We start from the raw sequence: 14,923 nt of genomic DNA, 5'->3' as shown, positions 1-14,923 counted from the left end.
CACCTGGACCGAGAGGCATGCCTGAATGACAGAGATGCTCAGCTTTCAGAAGCTCACCGTCTTCAATTTCTTGGGTCTCTGTTTTGAAGTGGGTGAAGAAGGGAGTACTCTCAATGACTGAGGGATCATTGTGTGTGATGTACTGTATCCAATGGCCCTTGTGGTTATCTGCTCTGCCCAGAGTGACTGCCGTGACAGCTTAGGCAATGGGGACCCCAGGTAGCATTGGTAGCTGTGGGCTCCCCACCCCCCACTCCACCCCCAACCCTTTACTGGGCAGCTCTGCTATCTTGAGAGCCGTATCTCTGCCTGGCTGCCCCCCTGCCTGCCAGCCAGAGCTTCTTAGCTCATCAATCATGCTGCCACGCTTTGCCAGGCTGTATCTGAGGAAGACAAGTCAGCTGAGCATGGAATGGGCCTCAGGCTCAGGAGGGAGTGGAAGACACTGGAGGTGGAGGAGGCAAGGGCAGGGTTCCCATTAGAAAAGCAGTGGGGTGAACAGAAGAGGTGGAGAAATGGCTGGTGAGGGGCCAGGGTGGTTTCCCCTGGTGCCCAGGGAACAGACTGACAGCTCTGAGAAGGCGGGCAGTTCATGGGGAGGATTCAGGGCAGCTCGGCTGCTCTCCCACGCAGCCGGTCTGGGCTCCCTGTGGCTCCGCTTCCCAGCAACCCCTGCTCCCTGACCACGATGGGGAGGGGAATGGTGGGAAGGCTGAGGCATCTGCACCTTCGCTCCACCTTCTCCTTTCTCAGATAGGAGACTCTTCGGATTGGGATTTGTGCTCTCTCCCCAGAGTGGTTCTGCTGAAGTCAAGATGTCTGAGCTGAAAATTCCTTGGAGACCTTCTAGTCAGGAGAAGCAAATCGGCAGGCTTTTGTTTTTGTTTTGCTTTTCAGTATGCACAGTTAAAAAAAAAGAAAGAAAGAAAAAGGAAAAAGAGTTAGTTGCCAACAATGAAAAAGGAACAGATTGCAAATAAAAATCTGATTTCTAGTTTCCCTTAAAAAATTCAGAGATCTGGCAACTTTGGGCTGCCTTTCCCAGAGCTGAGTAGAAGCGGCTCCCAACAGACCCCAACCCCATGTCTGCTCCCCCTCACCCCTTTGTGCCACTGCCCTGGCCTGCAGTGGGCTGGGCCTTTGGACCCCTTGCCTATTCCACACCCCTCCCTGAGGAAAGTGAGGCGCACAGTGGGCGCAGGGTCCCGAGAGTGAACACCCAGGGCGGGTAGGTCTCCTGGTTTCATATCCCAGGGCTGCCTCACACAAGCTGTGTGATCTTGGACAAGTAACCCAACGTCTCAGCGCTCCAGTTGTCTCATGTGGCAATGAAGACAATGGCAGCACCTTGTGAGGAGTAAACATATAGCACCGCCCTTTATATATTTACAAGGAAAATACTCTTCATTTTGAATAGTAGTATATATGGTAATATATATATTCCAGTTAAAATCAGCTCCCACCACACAGACCACCCCCACCCTTAGCAGATTAGAACAGCCTCGTAGGACTGTCTCTTGCAGTTCTGTGTGTGACTTGGTGGTTTTTACCTGGGGTCTCTGGCATGGTGGCATTGTGGTCACACAGGGACTGGAGATGCAATCGATTGAATGCTCGACCGGAGCTGAACATCTAGGATGGCTTTCTCACACGGCTGGCATATGATATTAGCGATCTGCTGGAGCTCAGCTGGGACTAGGGACCACAGCGTCTGCAGTGGCGCCTCTCCCTAGGGCTTGGGCTTCTCCCAACGTGAGTAGAGCCAGGGGCTGAGAGTGTCCCAGAGGAAGCAAACAAAGAACCAGATGTAGCCACGTAACTTTTTATGACCTGGGCTTAGAAGTAACAGAGCGTCACTTACACGGTTCTTTATTGGTCTAAGATGGTGTAAACCCACTGAGATTGAGTGGCAGTGGACAGAGACCCCACTTCTCAAAGAATGTTGGGGCCATGTTTTAAAACCATCACAACACATATGTAAACTGAAACATAAGTCTCCCTTCCACCCCATTACCCCCAGGGCTGAATTACCCTCCCTAGTAGCAAGCACTAATCCACTTCCTGGATATTTTTCCAGAGGGAGTCCATACACACATGGACATGAGAGGTTTATACATATAGAGATATCCATACTATTTACTCAGGTTATCCAAGCACTGTTCCAACTCAGGAACCAAATGGATTCAGATAGCCTCTCGGATAAGCTACTTGCCATCACACTCTTGCTGTTTGCTGTCTGAAACGAAATGCAGGAGTCAAAGACTCCAGTAAGGTAGCAGCTCCTGCTATCTGAATCCTCATTATTTGAATTCAGAAACCAAATAGATTTGGACAGCAGTAGATGCTCTTATAAATATACATAAAAACACTGCTCCCCTACCCAAAACATGAGTATACGAAACACACCGTTCTCTTCCTTGCATTTTTCACTTCGCAATTTGTCTTGGAGAGCAGCCTGTTTCAGCAGGGTCTCATTCCCTGTTAGAGCACAGAGCATTCATTCCATTGTTCAAAGGCACCCTAATTTGTTTAATCAATTCGGCCACTTGCTTTTTTCCCCCAGTCTTCTGCTAATCATAATCCACACTACAGTGAGTAACCTTGTCCGGAAGTCTCTGTGCCCTTGGGTAAGGTTATCTGTGTGATAAATTCCTAGAGGCAGATTTCTAGGTCAAAGGGCAGGGCTCCTGTGACCACCTCTACGACATCCCAGCGGGACAGGCTCAGCCCCCCACATCTTCTCTTGCTCTCTGGCCTGGATCTTCTGACCTTGCTCATGCAGGGCCTGTGGGACCCTGCCTGCTTCCAAGGCAGCAGGTGCAGGCTGCCGAGGTTTGCAGGGACCTGCAGTGAGAAGGGGAACGGGAGGGCTGTGCAGGGGCAGGTGTGATGGCCTTTGCAAAAGGAGGCTGTGAGGAGCCGGGAGACGCCTCACCCACTTATTTTGCTTCCTGATTTCCTGCGGAATTTGTGTCTGTTTCTCTCAGACCCCAAAGTGGTTGCTGAGGTGATTTGGGCTGCTCTCCCTTTAACGAGAATGAGAGCTTGCTTCCTGGGGCAGGTCCTGCACCCAGCTGTGCAGAGTTGTCTGTAGAAGCTTCCAGATGTGCAAAAGCCAAGAGGAGGAGGAGGTATCACCAGGAGCCTCACTTACTCCTCCCCTTGCTTTTCAGTGTCACAGGATGCTCATAGCTGCTGGGTTCCACTCCTGTGCTTGCCACGGCATTGAACCACGAGTCAGGGACCTCAATTCTTGCCCCCACAGGGTATATCTTCCATTCCCATTTATGGCACAATTGTCCTTAAGTGCCCTGCATTTTTTGTTGTTCTCTACCATTGAAGCCTCTTGATTCTTTTTTTTAATTCTTTTTTTTAAAAATGTTTATTTATTTTTGAGAGACAGAGAGAGACAGAGCCCAGGCAGGGGAGGAGCAGAGAGAGAGGGAGACATAGAATCTGAAGCAGGCTCTGATCTGTCAGCACCGAGCCTGACATGGGGCTCACACCCATGAACTGTGAGATTACGTCCTGAGCCAAAGTCAAAGTTGGATGCTCAATTGATTGAGCCCCCCAGGCACCCCATGTGCCCTGTATTTTGATGAGGAGGCTGTACAGCATGGTGGGTATGCATGTCATTTACTGTTTGGTCTCAGATCCATTCTCTGCCCTTCCCCTGCTGGGCTCAGCATCTAGGGCTGAACTACATTTCCCAGGCTCCCCTTCCCACTCGGTTTTTTTCTGTGAGGCTTGGCCAATGGGAGGTCCTGGCAGATTAGAGAGTTGGGGGTGAGCACATTTCAGGATGTATCCCCAGCACTGCACTTCCACAGTCTCTGGTAGTGACTCCAGAGGACGGTCCCTTTCTTCAGCATCCTAGCTCCCTGGCAGCATGGCTCTTAGGCTACGTGCTCAGCACAGGGCACATAGCGATTTCCCACAGGTGTTAATCCCTAGGTGCCCCACCTGGCCTTGGTTTGCATCTCTGCTAGCCTCTCTAAATAGTTATCCATATACATTTTTTTAACTTACTTATTTTGAGAGAGAGGGGGAGAGCTTGTGTGCATGTGGGGGGGAGGGGCAGAGAGAATCCCAAGAAAGCTCTGTGCCTTTAGCAGAGCCCGACACAGTGCTCAATCTCATGAACTGTGAGATCATGACCTGAGCCGAGATCAAGAGTCCGATGCTTAGCCGACTGAGCTACCCAAGCTCCCCTGCCGGTGTTAGGTCCTTCCCTTGAGCTCTCTGCCATGGGCTTTGATTTCCTGCCTGGACCACTACTGATGAATGGGTGAGCATGTGGTCAGTCAGAATGTCTGGATTCAAATCCCAGCTCTATCACATATTAGTTGTGAAACCCTGACTTCTCCGTGCATCAGTTCCTTCATCTGTAAAGTGAGAATAATAATAGTACCTACCTCTTCAGCTTATTGTCAAGGTTAATTTGACTAATAGTTTGTAAAGCGTTTAGAACACTGCTTGGATATAGTAACATTAATATTAGGGGTTTTTTTTTTTTCCCTTTCTCCCTCTCCTCTAGTCCTCACAACTTCTCTGAAAGGGGCTGTTATTGTCCTGATTTTATGGAAATAGAACCAGAAAGGCAAAATGACTGAGGCCACATAGCTGTAGGGGCGAGATTCCGACTAGGCCAGTCAGACTCCAGTTTATGCCCACTCTATCCTGCGGCCAATCCAGACCACCTTCGGTGGCCAGACTGGGGACCCGCACAAGGCTGCTGCAGCCCCCAACCTGACTGCCCGACACTGTGTGGTTTGGCCTTCTCATCACCGTGTCCCTCATCCCCAGCCCATTTTTGCAAACAGGAGGCCAACACAGCCAGCAGCCTGTTCCCCAGGCCAGAAGGAAAGGGGTGAGTCTGTGTTCTGGGAGGGAAAGAGGTATGTGGTGGCAAAAGAGGCATAGGGTCATTTTCAGCCTCTTCGTGTAGTGGCCAATCACTGAGCTCTTCTTACTGTGGCCACTACTGAGATCTGGGCTTTTCAGGACAAATGGCTTAAGATTTTTATATCTGCATATAAAGAAAACCCAGTTCAGTTGGCTTAAGGAAAATGCTAATGACTTGGCTCAAGGAACTGGGAAGTCCTGGAGTGGATTTGGCGTCAAGCAGTGCATGCCGATGTATACTACATCATTGTCACTGTCCTCATTGTCATTAGCATCATCATCTTGGCTCTATTTCCTTCTAAGAAGTAATCTCATCCACAGATAGATGGGCTTTCTCCAAACTCATATATTCTCCAGCTCAGGAACTGGAGTACTTTTCCCAAGGCAGACTCTCTTTGGCCTGTGGGAGTCTTGAGCCCACACGAGGGACCAATCGCTCTTACCAAGAAGGGGTTATCCTGATTGGCTGGCATGGTCAATGCCCCACTCCTATGGCCAGGATGACGCTAAGGCTCTGTGACTAAAAGTCTCAGCAGAGCATATAGAATGTTCTGGATCCCAACGAAAGGGAAATATTAAAAAAAAAAAAACAGTAAATGAACGAACTCATGATTGTGTCACCAGCTGTACATTGCCTTCTTTAGTCTGTACTATTATTAGCTTCATTTTTCAGAGGAACAGTTAGGCACAGAGAGGTTGAGTAAGAAGGTCACACTTAACAGCTCAGCCAGGATTGGGACCCAGGATCCCCTGCCTCCAAAAGTACCTACTTTTACCCATGATAGTTCCTGTCCTCACAGGTCCCTCAGGGCTCAAGGACACTGGAGAGAAGGGGAGAATCTAGGAGGAACAAGTGGGAGAGAAGATGGTAGAATTTGCTTAGGGCTCTGCCTTCAGTGGCGTGCAGTTATTTCCACCAGAAAGGTCCAAGCCTTCTCTGTGGGCAAGAAGCTCACCGATACTTGTACTCAAGGACTCTGTTGCACCCCCTCGACCCAGGACCCGGGCTGGGGTCTGCCAGCTTGTTTTCTTCTCCATGGGTGTGAGTCAGGCTTTTTGCTCTGGGCTCAGGTTTGGGGATGAGCTACAATGCTTGCTATCTATGTGTCTGTGCATGCAGGAAGCTGTCCTCAGCAAAGCCAGCATGTCAAACAGCAGTCTAACTGCCCTGTTCCCTGATGGGAGCCCCCCCTGCTTCCCCACTCCAATTCTATGCCAGACAGTTCCTCTGACAGACCACAGCCTCTTCTGTCTCCTGGGACTTGTATCTCATGCTGTTCCTTTCACCTACCTGGAAAACACTTCCTTACCCTGCATCCAGCTGACTGTTCAACATATGGAATTCTGCTCAGGGGTCACCTCCTTCAGGAAGCTTCTTTGACATGTCTGCTGCTCTCCTGGTGTAGAGGCCTCTTCACTGTGCTTATTTTTGGCATAGCACTAATCATATTCTGATTACATTCTTTTTACCAGTCTGTTCTCTTCACCAAATCCTAAGATCTCTGACAAAAAGAACCTCATTTCTGAAAACAGTTGGTGCTCGGGGCGCCTGGGTGGCTTAGTCGGTTAAGCGTCCGACTTTCGCTTAGGTCATGATCTCGCGGTTCGTGGGTTCGAGCCCCGCGTCAGGCTCTGTGCTGACAGCCAGCTCAGAGCCTGGAGCCTGTTTCAGTCTGTGACTCCCTCTCTCTCTGACCCTCCCCTGCTCACGCTGTCTCTCTCTCTCTCTCTCCTAGAAATAAATAAAAATTTTTAAAAAATTAAAAAAAAAAAGAAAACAGTTGGTGCTCCATAAATGAGTGGTGAATTAACAAATGAATCAATAATTAATTTTTTAAATATTTATTAAATTAATATTTAATTTAATATTACAGAGCACCATCAGGGCAGGGGCAGAGAGAGAGGCAGAATCTGAAGCAGGCTCCAGGCTCTGATCCGTTAGCACAGAGCCCGACGCGGGGCTCAGACTCACAAACCTCAAGATCATGACCTGAGCCGAAGTCTGATGCTTAACCAGCTGAGCCATCCGGGCACCCCACAAATGAATCAATAAAGAGCACCACTGAGACCTGTGCCATTCGCTTTGCGGGTCTGGGCACTGACCACGACTGCTTAGGGTGTATGTTGGGGGTACGGGTAGGGCAGGGATGCAGCCAGAACCTCTGACTTCTGAGTCTTCATGGGCAAATCCCTCTGATTTCAGGCAACCAGGTCAGGTCTTTGGAGACTCAGGTCACTGCTGGCTTCTCTCTGTCCTAAAAAATTGATTAGTAAATTTAGTTCTTCAGTAAATTATAGAGTAAATCATAGACTGGTGTGGAATGCTGCAGTCATGGAAGCTGTTGTCAGAGGGAGATTTTTGCTTATATAAAACTTTCCTATACCCTCTTAGGCTCATTTTGGAGGCCTGCAAATTAAACTGAAAAAAGACAGATTTGATCACAGAAAAGATTACTCGAAGGGGTGGTTTGAATTGGGGTTTTCATAGGGGAAAGAGAGGAGGGAGAAGGGCACTTCCAGGAAAACAAATGACTTTGAGGAAAGATAAATAGACCCTTAGGAGAACAGATGAGACGATATGATATGTGATTTGTGATAATGTTGTTTAGGTGTGGTGATTCTAGTCTTGAGTTAGTCTTTCCTGGTTGTTCCCAGAGGGGATTTATAACAATGAGTTCTTTTGGGAAGCTCTGCATTTAGGCAGATAAGATGCGTCAGGAATTCAAATGCCTTCTGCCCCAAATAATTTTGGTGCTACAGTAGCATATCCTTGACCACTTCATTGAAAACTTCAGGGATTATGAGGTGCCTGGCTGGATCAATGAGTAAAATATGGGATTCTTGATCTCAGGGTTGTGAGTTCAAGGTCCATGTTGGGCATAAAGCTTGAAAGAAAGAAAGAAAGAGAGAGAGAAAGAGAGAGAGAGAAAGAGAGAGAGAGAGAAAGAAAGAAGGAAAGAAAGAAAGAAAGAAAGAAAGAAAGAAAGAAAGAAAGAAAGAAAGAAAGAAAGAAAAAGAAAAGGAAGGAAGAAAAGTCCAGGGATTGGTTACTGCATCAGTTAAAGCTGAATCTTGTCGTCTCAGGTCTTGCTTTCTCTCTTATACACATCAGTTAATTAATTAATCCATTCCACTCTTCCTCCCCCCTCTCATTCCATGTTGTCTTCTGTGATGGCTTCGTTCTTAAGCCATCGTCTTCCCATGCCATGGCCAGATGGTCTCCAGCAGCTCCAGATGTGCACCATGCCAATTGCTGGCAGTGCCTTTTTCCCTAAGAGTTCCAGCAAAATTCCTTGGATCGAGTCTCACTGGATCCAGGAGGCAGAAGAAATTGGCTGATGAGCCCCACCAGGCCTGGCCCGCGTGCCCACCCCAGAGCCAGCCGTGCAGAAAGGCCAGGTCAGCCTCACCCAAACTGCGTGGACTAAGAGTGGAGGAAGGGCGGTTTCTGGAAAGATGACAAAGATGCTACTAATAGAAAGAGTGGAGTGGATTCCAGGCAAAGGAAAACCACAGATGTCCTCTGTAGAGAGCAGTCTACAGTGAGGAAAGCTGAATCATACAGTCGTAGAATCACAGAGTTTCAGAAGGTTGGAGCTAAAAGACCCTTTAAAAGTGGGCTTATGCAGCCCTTTTTGTGACAGCTGCTTGCCTAGTGCCCCAGGGAGTCCCCTACTCTCCCTGGCTGATGCCTGAGTCCCAGGCAGCCTAGGGTACTGGGGAAAGGGTCCCCTTGGGATTCTGCCTCCCTTTTCACTGCTTTTCTGCTGGAAGATTCTGGGTCACAGCTGCCCACCAGGGGCCTTGTTTATGCTCCTTCCCGGTGAGCTCTGGGCTCTGGCCATCTGCCAGGCTGGCAGTCGGCCACACCGACCATGGGCTATACCCTCCCTCTTTGACACAGAGGCCCAGTGGGAAAGACACCCCGGAGCTAGAAGCAAGCCAGGAAGCAGGGAGCGGTGCAGCCTGAGGCAGAGGCTTGGAGCCCTGCTCAGGCCTAGTGTACTGAGTCTCCCCTCCCCCTACCAGCCCTGGGAGCCAGGACCCGCCACTTCAACCACAAACTGGAGCATCCTGTTCAGACCTGTTCAGACACTCCTGAAGCCTGGGGCCATTGTGTTTCTCCCAAGTGAGAACTGAAAGCAAGAGGAAAGAAAGGATGGTTCACCTAAACAAAGCTCCACCGAAGGAAAGGCTGGGCCTTCCTCTCCCTCTCCCTCAACTCCCCGCTCTACCAGCGGAGGTCTGGAGGCTCCGCAGAGGCTGAACCAGGTGTCAGAGATATTCCTCTGTGATTCCTGCAATCCTTCCTTCCCTCCTTCATGTCCTCTTTCCCTCTTTGCTCCCTGCTTCACTTCTCACACAGAATGTTCCAGCAAAAAAGGGTGCTTTAAAAACACGAACTCCAGAGATTGCAGATTGGTGACTCATAGTTCAGAACATGTTGTATTTGGCCCTCCTACTGTTTAAGAAATATTTGAGCCAACATTTTAAAAATTGGGAGATTTTGCATTTAAAAAAAATCATATCTAGCTTCTTCAGAAAGCTAAGGTCTGTTAACCCTGGGCCTATGTGTCCACATGGCACCAGTTGGTGATGGTGTCAGCTGCTCCTGTGGATAGGGAGTGGGTTACAGTCCCCTCTGGTCCCCTCCACTGAGACCAAGTGCCAGTTCCCATTTTGCTTCATCCTTGGCATTTTTGTTTTTATTATTTGAGATAGTTGGCCTATATGGCACCATCAGAAATAGGAAATGAAAGACTAAGAGAGTGGCATGTTCTAAGGAAATCAGAAGAGAAATGTTTCTATCATTCGCTTGGCCCCAGTGAGCATTTGGGTTTGCAACCCCAATCTAAACAATACCCTAATTTTGCAGAAAGACTACTTGGGCCCAGAAATGTATAGTCCAGTCCCTCTCTTGATCAAGGATGCATACCCAGCCGTAGAAAGGTATCTGCACCTGTACTTCTTGGGTGGGGAGGGGGCGGTAGGTGGCTTTAGTTTTCCTCCATCAATACCTGCCCTCTCATGTAGAATGAGGACACTTTCTGAGGAAGCATCACACTTGTCTCTGTGTTTCTGGCTTAAAGAGGGAGCCTTTGCAGAGGAAACTAGCAGCCAGATGACAGGCCTGGGACCCCCTGCTGTCAGAAGCCTTGCAGGAAGGAAGGGTGGGGTGGGGTAGAGCCAGTGCTGTCATGAAGAGGCTGTCTGGGAGCTGAGAGCTGCCTTGTTCTCTGAGGCGCTAGGCTCTGTGCAGTGGTCTCTGGGAAACACACATCATCTTACCAGAGGGAAGAGGTTTTTATCGAATCCTGCTGTCTGAAGAATGAGCTGCTTCGGGAGGTAGGAAGTTCCCACTCCTGGAGGTGGTCAAGCAAGACTGAAGGCCATTGATGGGGATTTTGTAGGGAGATGAGAGGTAGAGGGTTTGGGTAGGGCTGAGGTTACTTTTTGGAGGTTCTCTGATGAGTATCAGAGGTTTGGGGAACCTAAAATCACAGAGTTACGTGTCTCAGGAAAGTATTTATGGCTTTTTTTTTTTTTTCAGATTCCCAAAGGCTCTGAGCCTACAAATAAGTTATTGAACAAATAAGCAGGTACTTGGCCAAGAGGCAGAATAGTGTGAAGTGAGGAGCACAAGGCTGCCCGTGGTCTGGGGTCAGCTCTCCACGCCATTTATAAGCCATCAGCTACATCATTCCAGCAGCCACTCACCTAATGAATGTCTCTCTGGCTCTGTTTCTGCATCTGTAAGACAAAAATAATGATGGCACCTAGTTTGTCATCTTATTTTATTAAAAAAATTTTTTTAATGTTTTATTTATTTCTGAGAGAGAGAGACAGCGTAAGCAGGGGAGGGTCAGAGAGAGAGGGAGACACAGAATCCGAAGGAAGCTCCAGGCTCTGAGCTAGCTGTCAGCACAGAACCCGACACGGGGCTCAAACCCACAAACCGTGAGATCATGACCTGAGCCAAAGTCAGATGCTTAACCGACTGAGCCGCCCAGGTGCCGCATTTGTCATTTTCTTTTAAAGGATAAGTGAATTTACAACAATAGTTGTCACAGGATTAGCTATTATTATTGCTAATATTCCTTCCAACTCAGACTCTACTGGCAACAGATTCATGAATTTTGAATGTGTGTAACTGGCAAACCTTTTTTTTTTTTTTTTTACAAATAGTTTATTGTCAAATTAGTTTCCACATAACATTCAGTGCTCATCCCCACAAGTGTCCTCCTCCATGCCCATCCCCCCTTCCCCCCACATCCATCAGTCCTCAGTTTTTGTCAGCATTCAAGAGTCTCTCATGGTTTGCCTCTCTCCCTTTCCCCCACCATTTCCCCCCTTCTTCTCCCCCTTGTTCCTCCGTCAAGTTCCTCCTAATCCTCCTATACGTGCAAACATGTGATATTTGTCCTTCTCTGCCTGACTTATTTCGCTCAGCATAACACCCTCAAGGTCCATCCATGTTGCTACACATGGCCAGATTTCATTGTTTCTCATTGCCATGTAGTATTCCATGGTATAGATAAACCACATCTTCTTGATCCATTCATCTGTTGATGGACACTTAGGCTCTTTCCATGTTTTAGCTATTGTGGAGAGTGCTGCTATGAACATTGGGGTACATGTGCTCCTATGCCTCAGCATTTCTGTATCCCTTGGGTAAATTCCTAGCAGTGCTATTGCTGGGTCATACGGGAGTTCTATTGTTAGTTTCCTGAGGAACCTCCACACTGTTTTCCAGAGGGGCTGTACCAGTTTACATTCCCACCAACAGTGTAGGAGGGTCTGGCAAACCTTATTATAGTCTTGCATTTTTGCAGGAGGTGAAGCTATGATCCTTAGTCAGGACTCTTTAATAGTCAAACTTCAATTCATGGTGGGGCTAGGAGGGGAAGCTGCATAGCCCTTCTCCGAACTTTCTTTTTTTTTTTTTCCTTTATTTTTTTAACTGGTTCCACACCCGGTGTGGGGCTTGAACTCACGTCTGAGACCAAGCGTCCCATGCTCTACTGACTGAGCCAGACTGCTTAGAACTTTCTTAACATGGCCTTCAACTAGTTAAACTTCTTATAGTCTTAGTTTCTACATCTATAAAATGGGAGTCATCACAGCTCCTATCTCCTAGGGTTGCTTTAAAGATTAAATAACGTAATTCATTTAAAGCATTCAACCAGTGTCTTGTACGTGAGAAAGCACACGACTAACTATATTTGGTCTGGGTAGGACATTCTTTATCAAGAGCCTATAATCACAAGGTACTGTACATACTAAGTCTCAGCTTTCATCCTGTAGGTTCCGGAAACTTATTGTTTACATATACAAGCTCCCCTCTTAGAGCGAAGGCCCTTGGGGACAAGAAATGGCAGCCACCACAGATAGCGGAAAGAACAGGAACCAAGAGCGGTGAGTTCCAGCCTAGGCTCTGACACTAATTGACAGTCTCTATGCTTCATCTCAACATTTCATTTGTATGAAAATGTAGCTAAGAATTATTCAGCTGCTCCCCTCTGCTGATCACTGATTAAGATGATTAAAGGAGACAATTTAGGTGATACAAACAAATGTATTTAACACTTCATGAAGCAGGCACTCTCCGTTCCCGAGGGTCCAGAGAACAGCAAAATGGGGCAGGAGGCAGGAAGATTTTATAGGGGAAAGAATAAGGAACAAGGAAGAGAAAAATAGAAAATGAATAAGGAACAAGGAAATGAGTGTAGAGCCCAGAGTTAACCTGGCATTTGGGGATTGGCTGCCTGGATATACTGCCTTTCTGGTCTGGCAGACCATTTACAGGGACCCAAAAGTAATCTAAATTTCAGTTTGCTGACTTGGCCCCCCAGGCAGGAATGGCTTCATTTTGGGGCTAGAAATTTATTTCAACAGCACGCCATGCTGACCTTTATGTGACTGATCTCATTTAATCATATGATAACTTTGTAAAGTACCTTGTATTATTATCATCCTATTTTATACTGGGAGAAACTGAGGTTCAGAAGTTGACTCCAGATCACACAGGAGGTAAGGGATAGAGCTAGTTTGGGGCCCAGAGCCTATGTATTTCACTACTTAGCTGCCTTGGTTCAACATAGTGATTTCTAAGACCTCAACACACCAACATCAGAAGTGGCCAAGAGTGAAAATCCTAGAAAGGCCAATCTAACCCTGGGCAGTTTTATTCTCCCCACTCTATCTTATCCCCCTCATGTCTATCTTCTTCCTACTTCTTTTCTTTTTAATGTTTATTTATTTTTGAGAGAGACAGAGAGAAACAGAGAGACAGAGCATGAGTGGGGGAGGGGCAGAGAGAGGGGGAGACTCAGAATCCCGAGCAGGCTCCAGGCTCTGAACGTCTGCCGTGGGGCTTGAACTAATGAACATGAGATCATGACCTGAGCCAAAGTTGGATACTTAATCGAATCGACTGAGCCACCCAGGCGCCCCTCTTCTCCCTACTTCTATCCTCAGTACTTGGGGGTTGCCTGGATGCTGGGTTCCATCAAAGGAGGTGCTGCTACAAAAAGCCCTCATTTTATTTACTCGTTTTTTGAGGTCCTGGAGATATGAACTACTCCCAGTCCACACAACTAAATATATCTCCCTTAGGCTGATGGCTTCTCCAAAGTTACTGAAATAATTTACCTGAAGTGCCCATTTGTTGTGTGGTGACTTGAATAAACAGGGCTTGGTCTAATCCCAGAGTGACTCTAGAGTGCCATTTATGTCACAAACATTTATTAAATGCCGATAATGTGCTAGATACAGCCCTAGCTGAGGGGCTAGAGTCAGTTACTCTCTAGGAGAGGAGGGGGAAGAATGAAATCAACAGGTAGCACATAAACAATTTCAGGTGAGGATAAACGTCAGGAAGGGGCGCCTGGGTGGCTCAGTCGGTTAAGCGTCTGACTTCAGCTCAGGTCACGATCTGGAAGTTTGTGGGTTTGAGCCCTGCATCCGGCTCTGTGCTGACAGCTCAGCACCTGGAGCCTGCTTAGGACTCTGTGTCTCCAGCTTTCTCTGCCCCTCTCCCACTCATGCTCAGTCTCTCTCTCTCTCTCTCTCTCTCTCAAAAATAAATAATAAAAACATTAAAAAAAAAAAGCCAGGAAGGCAAGAACACCAGGTGAGTGAGTGACAGAGAGCATGAAGACATGTGGCTGGTGTGGAGAGGGCTCTCTGAGGGAGTGTGGCTGCCAGCAGGTTTAAACTCCGCTATGGTCCCTGTTCTTCAGATCTCCCGGAGGAAGGTGTTATGATCCTTATTTTACTGAGAATGAATGAGACTTCCAGAAGTTAAAAAGCGTGCCCTAGTTGCAAACTTAGAAGTGGCTGGCTGGGATTCAAACGGCATTCCACGTATTCCAAGTCTGTTAACTTCACTGGCATTGTGTTGGCTTCACTATAAAATGAGTGGATTTAAAAAAATGAATTTGTTAGGCCTTTGAAAGGCCTTTCTCTAAAGTCATATATATAGGAAAATAAAATATAGTTAAATCATATATACAGGGGCCCCTGGGTGGCTCAGTTGGTTAAGTGACTGATTCTTGATTTTGGCTCAGGTCCAATCTCATGGTTTGTGAGATCAAGCCCCACATGGGGCTCCTCACTGACAGTGAGGAGCCTGCTTGAGATTCTCTCTCCCCTCTCTCTGCCCCACCTCCTGCTCACATCCGCACACGTGCTCTCTCTCTCTCTCTCAAAATAAATAAATAAACTCAAAAAATAATAAAATCATATATATAAAGAACGTACAAAGGAGATCTGGTGGCAACGGATGCCTCTAAGAGCAGGTGCTCTGACTATTTTCTCTCCATGCAAGGAATAAAACACTAATTATGACAAGAAAGCTGGGGAGGCCAGGCTCACTTATGTTCTGCCTGTGCACTGGGGTTTCAGGGAAAACATACTAGTGGTTTAGCAGCTGCTGGGACAGGTCACCAGTTAGGAGACCAAATGCAAATGCCTCCCACCCAGAAATTCCTGCTTTGTGAAGACAAAGGACTTCAGA

This window comes from Crocuta crocuta, unplaced genomic scaffold (genome assembly GCF_008692635.1).
Source record: "Crocuta crocuta isolate KB4526 unplaced genomic scaffold, BGI_CrCroc_1.0 scaffold343, whole genome shotgun sequence".
Classification (NCBI taxonomy): domain Eukaryota; kingdom Metazoa; phylum Chordata; class Mammalia; order Carnivora; family Hyaenidae; genus Crocuta; species Crocuta crocuta.
The sequence above is the reverse complement of the archived record's forward strand: the minus strand, read 5'-3'. Positions refer to the sequence as shown.